The 8,799-nt window shown below is 39.8% G+C and overlaps 1 protein-coding gene across 3 annotated transcripts in view; it reads left to right on the top strand.

Annotated features, from left to right (window-relative positions):
- The window catches only part of RIC3 (RIC3 acetylcholine receptor chaperone), a 34,407-nt gene that overhangs the window by 5,413 nt on the left and 20,195 nt on the right, over window positions 1–8,799 (top strand). The window contains exon 1 of one of the 3 annotated variants that reach the window (XM_006162893.1): window positions 7,446–7,499. The exons of the other annotated variants lie outside the window; for them this stretch is intronic. The gene's annotated coding sequence lies outside the window, so the exon portion shown is untranslated. Of the gene's footprint in view, window positions 1–7,445; window positions 7,500–8,799 lie in introns of those variants that run through there. 3 annotated transcript variants of the gene reach the window in all.

The following is an 8,799-nucleotide window of genomic DNA, read 5'->3' as shown; positions in this document are numbered from 1 at the left end:
CCCCCAGGGGGGATGGTCACGCCGCAATCCCTTCTCCTCCATTCTCCTCTCGGGATCTTGGGCACGCACGCACACACGCCCGGCGTGAGTTTTAAGCCACCGGGTCCGGGACACGGACCGCGGTCGACCACGTGGGAGTCCAGCGACATAGCCATTACGCTAACTGCTGGTTCCCTTCATAAAGAGTTTTTAATAATTTGGAAACATTAAGGTAAAAAGTAAAGCTGTCTTTCCACTAGAAAGAAATATACCAACATTTTAACATTTTTACCAACATTTTACCAAACTGTGGTTATTTTTGGATCATGAAATTATAGGTGGTTGTTATTTTCTACATTCTTCTGTACTTTCTTGATATTCCATAGGTATGCATTTCTTTTAAATTCAGAAAAAACAAGAGTACTGTCTTTTCCCTCCCCATCTACTCCATCAAAGAAATGGAAGAATCCTTTTTAGAATCTAGTCCAAGCTGTATGACATGCTCACATCTCTATAAGTTGTAGAGTCCACTTCCATTTTCTGCCAACTGGAGCAATAGTTACCTATCTTTTTAATTTTTTTTTTTGGAGAGGTTTTTGCTATAGGGCGCGTGCGCTCGCCAGACAGACAGAGAGAGGCAGAGAGACAGAAAGCGAGAAATCACCCCTCATGGAGGATGGCCAAGCCACAATCCCTTCTCCTCCATTCTCCTCTCGGGATCTTGGGCACGCACACACACGCACCTGGCGTGAGTATAAGCCGCTGGGTCCGGGACTTGAATCACGGTCGACTATGTGGGAGTCCAGCGACATAGCCATTACGCTAACTGCTGGTCCCAATAGTTACCTATTTACGTTCTTTCAAAACTTCTTTTTATCAACATAACGTCTTAACATTTTCTTTTGTTTAATGACTTTATTTGCAAGTTTTTCAGTCCTCTATTTTTTTGTTTTGTTTTGTTTTAAGAATTATTTTATTTATTTATATGACCAGAGACGGGGAGAGTGAGAAAGAGGGAAAGTGAGAAAGCAAGCTGCCAGATCTGGGACTTGAACCACAGTCTGTCATGTGGGAGTCCAGTCCTATTAATAGTAATTATTTAGTGAATAGATTTGAACTTATGCTCCTCTGGGAGTTAATTTTTTTCTCTTATAAGATTGTTAATATTCTTCCATTTATCCCAAAATGCATCCCCTTTGTTAGAATGTATAGAAGCAGAATACAGTTTGAAAAGTTCTGCTTTCTCAGCTTTACATTTTATCATCAAGCAAATTACCTTTTTGCTCTCTACATTACTAAAACCACTCTCTACTGTAAATCTTAATTTATTTTGGGCCTTGGCATCCTTACATTCTCTCTTGGGTATTATCACTCTCTCATAATGACTACTTCTGTGTCTTTTGGTTCTGTCCATTTGGAAGAGCTACATGTACATCTACCTTTTCTTTTATTCTGCCTTTCCTACCTGATTGAGAATTTTTTTTTTAATTTGCCAGAGGGCACATGTACTCGCCAGAAAGAGAGAGAGAGAGGGCAAGAGTGAGAGCGAGAGAGAGAAAGCGAGAAAGCACTCACATGCAGGATGGCCACACCACAGTCGCTTCTCCACTTCTTTTGGGATTTTGGCCACACATACCTGGCGTATTTCTCAAAATGTGGGGTCCTGAACTCAAACTACCTGCTTGGCCATGTGGGAGCCATCTACCCCAACCACCATGCCATCAGCTGGCTCAGGAATTTTTAATATGCTCAAGCAGAAGTGCATTTTTAAGAATTGTACTGCAAGGGAGGGTCTCTAGCCATGGACTTGAACGTCTCTGTTTTCACAACTGAACTCTGTCCTGTAGAGCCTGTGCCATACAGTTCTTCCTTCATTGCCACAAACACTAGGATGGCATGGCCTCATGCTCCTAAGATTCTGCTTTAATTTCACCAACCAATTTTTTTCTTTAGTCAGAGTAGCAGCTTATTTCATGCATCTGTGGAACATAGGCCTACAACTTGTCACTTGCCAATTGTTCCAGTGGTTGAAGTCTTCCGTGATAGCATTATGCTGCTTCTGTGCTAGAGCTGGCTTTAGGAGAGTCCTGTCCACCTGGGAACCTTTGGTGCTCCCACAGTAACTTTGTATTTGGGCATCTCTTCTGCTGACCCTCCTGCCTGCCCATGTTTTCTGGTGTGCATCTCACTTTGAATGCTTGTAAGGACCCAGCCTGTCCCCAGCAGCCCTGTTCTTCTAGAATAGCTTAGATTCTTTGTCACCATGTTTTCCTCAAGTAAATCCTCTTCAACTGATCTTGATTTCTCTGAGATATGAAAACACCTTCTCTCCCTCTCTCTCTCTCTCTTTCTCTCTCTCTCTCTCACTCACACACACACTCACACATAAATATTTCTTTGTTCTCTTAAATGATCTCCTTCTATGTCAGTATGTATGTGCCTGAGGACAGGTTACTATCTCGTTTCCTTGTCCTTTCTTTTCTCCTGATGAAACATCAGATGTACACTCTGAAGAAGCATTAAAAGGAGGGAGATTAGGAAATCCTTATTTTGATTTTGGAAGGTCATTTTTATGTTCATATGTTGTGGAAATGAACAGAAAATATTAGGAGACAGTTTGAGAATCTATGAATACATGTAAATTAGGTATTTTTTCAAGTTTAGAAACTTATTGGTGAGTGGGTGTGGGGCTCCTTGATCAGTCATCCTGATTGCCATTTTCTGTTCTAGAAACTATGAAATAGAAAACTGGCAGGATAATGAAGTAGAACAAAAACAAAAACAAAACATTCTTAGCCCTCCAAGTGACCGGGCTGGATCTTGAGATTCCACTGAAGACCGTCAGACACTGATTATTCAACAAAGAGTACAGCATACAAGACCCAGAGCGTGCCCTGTGGGAGACCCAAACATCATAAAACACCAGACCTTCAGTCAAGCAGTTTTTAGTTGTCTTCTAGCCAAGACCACCAGGAACCTATAGTTGAACAAGTTGGGCTTATTTGTTGCACTAGTAATTCACATCATTATGCACTGGAGGGTAGCTTGTATTTTGTGGTTTGAACAGTGTTCATGTTTTCAGTGTGTTCAGACAGATTACAGTCTTGATCCATCACGGTCAGAGTAGCCCTGTGTGATGCTGATGTTCTGAAACTGCACATGTGTGACTGCGAGGCAGCTCATAGCGGAACCAGTGACTGGCTGATAGTGCCAGCAACGTCAGAGCCTGCATTTTTCATTCTCATTTATAATCTATGGGTTTCAATCAAATAAAATTGGGTAGGAGTTGTACTTCATGAAAGATTTCATCTGTTTCTGTTTTCCAATTCATTCAAGAAACTAAAAGACATAAAGACGACTCTTAAAAAAATAAATAAAAAAAGTAAAGATGACTCTTGAATAAGACCAAGTGTGAAGAGTGCAATTAAGGAGGTTCAAGCAGTGTGTGTGTGTGTGTGTGTGTGTGTGTGTGATTTTTTTAAAGAGGTTTTTGCTATAGGGTGCGTGTGCTCACCAGAAAGAGAGAGACAGAGAGATAGAAAGCGAAAAATCACACTCCAGGGGGGATGGCCATGCCGGAATCCCTTCTCCTCTGTTCTCCTCTCGGGATCTTGGGCACACACACACACACGCCCAGCATGAATTTAAGCCACCGGGTCCGGCACTCGAACCACGGTCGACTATATGGGAGTCCAGCGACATAGCCATTACTCTAACTGCTGGTCCCAAGTTGAAAGAATTTTTAAAATATTTTAAGGACATGGGGATAGCGTGAGAAATTCTTTAGAGTTGGGGAGAAAAGCAAAACTTCTGGAGCGTAAACACAGGTTTTATGGCAAGACGGCAGACACAAAGTAGGTTCAAAGAATGACAAGAAGCCTAGTTGGGCTGAGTCAGTGATATGTAATGGGATAGTGATGTGAAGAAGTGCTTTTAGCTTCAATTATGGAACTCAGTCGGTTACGAGTTGAGTGCAGAGGGAGGAAAAATCAGAATTTGTTGACTGTGTGCTATATGCTCTGCATATATGAGTTTATTTCATCTGCAATCTTTGAAACAACTCTGGAAAGTAGGTATCATTATATCCATTTACAGATGATAAAAAAAATGAGCTCTAAGAAGGTTCATTTAATCTCCACTTAAAGAGTTGGAGGTACAGCCATGATCTTAACCAGTAACTGATGGAAAAGATGGTTCTCTTTGTACTTCACTCTGCTGCCTCTGTCTGCTGTAACAGAACCTTTTGTCATCAGTGGAAATGATTAAAATCTTTTGATCAGGGACCAGCAGTTAGCATAATGGCTATGTTGCTGGACTCCCATGTAGTTGACCTCGATTCGAATCCTGGACCCGGTGGCTTAAACTCACGCCGGGCACGTGTGCATGCGTGCCCAAGATCCCAAGAGGAGAATTGAGGAGAAGGGATTATGGTGTGGCCATCCCCCCTGGGTGGTGATTTCTCGCTTTCTGTCTCTCTGTCTCTCTAGCAAGCGCACATGCCTTATAGCAAAAACCCCTCAAAAAAAAAAAATCTTTTGATCAGAGAAATGGCAAAACCCAGTTTGAATTATGCTTAAGTATTTGGTAAGATAACAGGGGTGATACGTATTGAGTGAATGAATATACAGGCTCTGTACTAAGCAACTTGGACAAATAACTACCTCCTTTAGTAATATATGGGATAATTTGGGAATGCAGAGGTGGATTAAGATGAAAAAAAGATCAGATCAAAGTAGCAGAAAACATGAAAGCAGTGAACAGCACAGTGGAGTTAGGTAAAAGGGGAATATGGCGAGATTGGACCCTTGGAGGAGACCAGTGAGAACAAAGCAGCTGCTGTCTCAGCTTCCACTTTAAGTAATGCTGAGTGTAGAAGTCTCTATAACTCCTCAATGTTCAGGGAGAAGCCTATTCATCTTAAGGAACTGGCCCATCAAGACCTTTCTTAAGCTGCTGTAATAAGGACTGTAAACACAACCAGCTCTTTATTGATTTATTTGCCCTAAGAATGAAATGCTGCAGATGGTTTAATGTTGCTTTCAGAAAGCTCTTTTGTTAACAGTGCTACAGTTTTTGCTTCTGTTTTTAGCAATAGAAATGGTTATCAGCAAAGGAAAGCAGAGCAAAGCTCTGGGAAATCCATTAAGATATCAGTCAAGCCTAAATGACATACTAAATGAAATTTTAATAATGAAATGAACCTGAATGTGGGAAAAGATTTTGAATAAATAAGATTTAGTCAAGTTTTACTTTATAGAATATTTTAGTTCCTATAGAAATAGTGTTCTACTATCTTTATTCTGATTTCTTTAACTGTTCCTTTAAGCAGACAAGAAAAAAAAAAAATCCTACAGTGAGGGCCTGCAAGTGGTTGGGGCCCTGGACCTGGTGGCTTACTTTCTCATTTCCCTCTCTCTGTCTCTCTCTGGTTAAATTAAGTAATAATAACAATAATGAATAAGATTAAATAAAATAATTCTTTTTAAAAATCCTACAGTTCTGTTTATAATGTAGCTAACAAGTGAAGCATTTCTGATAGGGAAAAATTGAAAATAATCTACATGTTTACCAGTTGGAGAACAGGTGAGTAAATTGTGATGTGGTCTTATAGTATTTTGCCTGAGTGACTTTCTGGGCCAAAATACTGATCCCCACCAAAAAAAAAAAAGCCAAAGCAGGGAAGTTGCAGAAACATGCATACAGTAATATACTATAATATAAAGGTATTTCCATTGTGGTAAAATACACTTACAATGTACTATTTTAACATATACAGTTCAGTAGCATTAAATACATTCATGTTATTGTGGAACCACCATTGCTACCCCCATCCATAATATAAAACTTTAAAACAGTCAAGACAATATTGTATAATGTTTATATGGTGGCATACTTATGTAGTAAAATCTAAAAGCACACATTCTAATCATAAGCTCCAAACTCAGAGTTGTGGGTATCTCAGAAAAGGTATGGGGAAGAGTATTCAGAAAGCCTCAGTTATATTTGAGTGGTAGGTATACATGTGCTCATATATTATCTATAGAGTTGCTCTGAACTATTTCAAAATTTAAAAAAATTAAGGCTATTTACTTAATTTTATTTATTATCATTATTTTATTCATGAGAGAGAGAGAAAGAGAAAGAAAGAAATCAAGCCACCAGGTCCAGAACTTGAACCTCAGTTGGCCATGTGCAAGTCTAGCACCTTAACCACCATGCCACCTGCTGGCCCCTAAGTTTTATTTTCTTTCTTTATTTTTTAAAGAAGTTTTTGCCTTAGGGCATGTATGCTTGCTGGAGAAAGAGAGAGACAGAGACAGTGAAAGGGAAAGTGAAAAATCACCTCACAGGGTAGATGGCCATGCCACAATCCCTTCTCCATTCTCCTCCTGGGATCTTGGGCGTGCACACACATGTGCCTGGCATGAGTTTCAAGCCACCAGGTCTGAGACTTTAACTGTGGTCAGTTTGTTGTCCAGCTACATAATTTCCATGCCACCCGCTAGCCCATACATTTTAATGTTAAAAAATTTCAACTAGAAATTTTTAAATTTATAGTCATTGCCTTATTTTTTCTCTTCGTATCTATAGGATGTGTGCATGAGAGAGAGAGAGAGAGAGAGAGAGAGAGAAAGCACTCCAAGGGGGGTGGCCATGCCAAAATTCCTTCTTCATTCTCTCAGGATTTGGGGTACATATGCACCTGTATCTGGTGTGCTTTTCAAGTCACCAGGTCCAGGACTCAAACCACACAGGCCATGTGGGATCCATTTGCCTTAAGCACTACACCCCCAGCTGGCCCAATAGTCACTGGCTTTTTAAACATTCTAGCCTATTCAATTCTGAGGAACAGAGTAGTACCAGGATGTAAGAGGTAAGGTTACTCTCTGATGAGGCCAGTTAGCTTTATGAAGAGAAAAATTTCTTTCAAACTCAGTGTTGCCTACCATCTCAGGTGTACTCTTGGCTATAAGTGGTAGAGGTTATAGATGTCAAGCCTCAAGTTCTAAAAGAATGAATCTCAGAGAAACAAAAGAAAGAAAGAAAAGAAAAGAATGAAAGGAGAGCACGTTTTGGAAGGTGAAAATGAGTTCCATTTTGGGGTTTGAGCTGATAGATGTGCAAAGCAACATATGCACGGGACTGAATTGAGAGACGAGAGACAAAAACTTGGAGAGGGAGTCAGAACAGGAGCTATACATTTTGAAAATTATGATGAAGTTTTTGGGAATGGACAAGTTTGCCAAAGGAAGGATGAAGAAAGCAGTTGGGACAGAATCTTGGGGTTGGCAAGTAGAGAGTGAAAGAGACTGAGAAGGAGTAGGTTGAATGACCAGTGAGTGTAAAATAATTCAGGAAAGTGATTTGCCGTAAAGATTAAGGCATGACATTTTGATAAACCTTTATTCATATTAATACAATATTTATTGAATGACGAGTATGTGATAATCACCTTTTTGTCTTACAGAGAAGTCTTAAGAGGGAGAACTGAGAAAAAGCCATTGGATTTGATGGTTAAGGTAGAGTTACCGTGCCACTATGACTACACTCCTTTCCTGTAAACTCTTTAAAGACAGGGACTCTATTTTATTATTTTAATGTCACTGTCTAAAACAGTGCATGGCACATAGCTAAGTATTTAGTAGTAAATATGGTAACCATTATATCAAATATGAAGTCCTCAGATTTCATTTCTATTTCTCAGTATATAAAATATACTTTTACTATCTAGTTTATATGTTCCATTGCTTTCCAAATCCCACTCCTGCCTTTGAAAATAGTATTTGCTACTTAACCCTTCTTAATCAATTCAATAACATTTTCTTAATCCATTGTAATTTTTTTCTAAATTATTTTCTTTAACTGTATTTATTTATTTATTTATTTTAATTTGACCAGAGAAGGACAGAAGGGGGGAGGGAATGAGAAAGCAAGTAGCCAGGTCCAGGACTCAAACAGTGGTTGGCCGTGTGGGAGTCCAGCACCCTTAGTCACCACGTCACCTACTGGCCCCCTTTTTAATTCTAATACAGGTTTCTTTACTGATAACCTTCTTCTTCTTCTTCTTCCTCCTCCTCCTCCTCCCCCTCCTCCTCCTCTTCTTCCTCTTCTTCTTTTTTGTTAGAGAGGTTTTTGCTGTAGGGCGCATGCGCTCACTGGAAATAGAGAGAGAGAGACAGAGAGACAGAAAATGAGAAGTGCTCCCCTCCATGGGGGGATGGCCATACCACAATCCCTTCTCTTCCATTTTCCTCTCAAGATCTTGGGCACACATGCACATGCACCCGGCTTGAGTTTTATACCACTGGGTCCAGGACTTAAACTACAGTTTACTTAAACTACAGTTGGCTACGTGGGAGTCCAGCAACGTAGCCATTACACCATCTGCTAGTCCTTCAATAACCCTCTTCTTAATCAACTCTCATATATATTTCTATACTTCTTTCCTCTGCATAATTCATTGTGTTGCTTTTTCCAACCACTTTTTGTATTTCCTTTCTTACTCATCAACTCAATGTAAAGAAGATAGTTCTGCCAATAGAGAGATGCAGAGATGTCATGAACTTCTTGGGGGAATCACTGAGTTTCTTATCTGATGATATTCAACAGAGTCAGTCCTTTGCTCAATCTCTTTTATCCTTTACACACTTTTCTTTTCTCCTGGCATGTCTTTTCTTCTCTGGTGTTTTGAATCTTAACCCCCTTCAATGATTTGACTCTTCTCCTTAACAAATAAACAAACAAACAAAAACATTGTATCTTCTCAGTTCTTAAACATTTAGTTTGTCTAGTATTAAGATCCAAGATACCCTGCTGCTG

The sequence above is a fragment of the Tupaia chinensis genome, unplaced genomic scaffold (genome assembly GCF_000334495.1).
Source record: "Tupaia chinensis unplaced genomic scaffold, TupChi_1.0 Scaffold141165_1, whole genome shotgun sequence".
NCBI lineage: Eukaryota > Metazoa > Chordata > Mammalia > Scandentia > Tupaiidae > Tupaia > Tupaia belangeri.
Note: the sequence above shows the minus strand (reverse complement) of the source record. Positions and strands in the feature narration are given on the sequence as shown.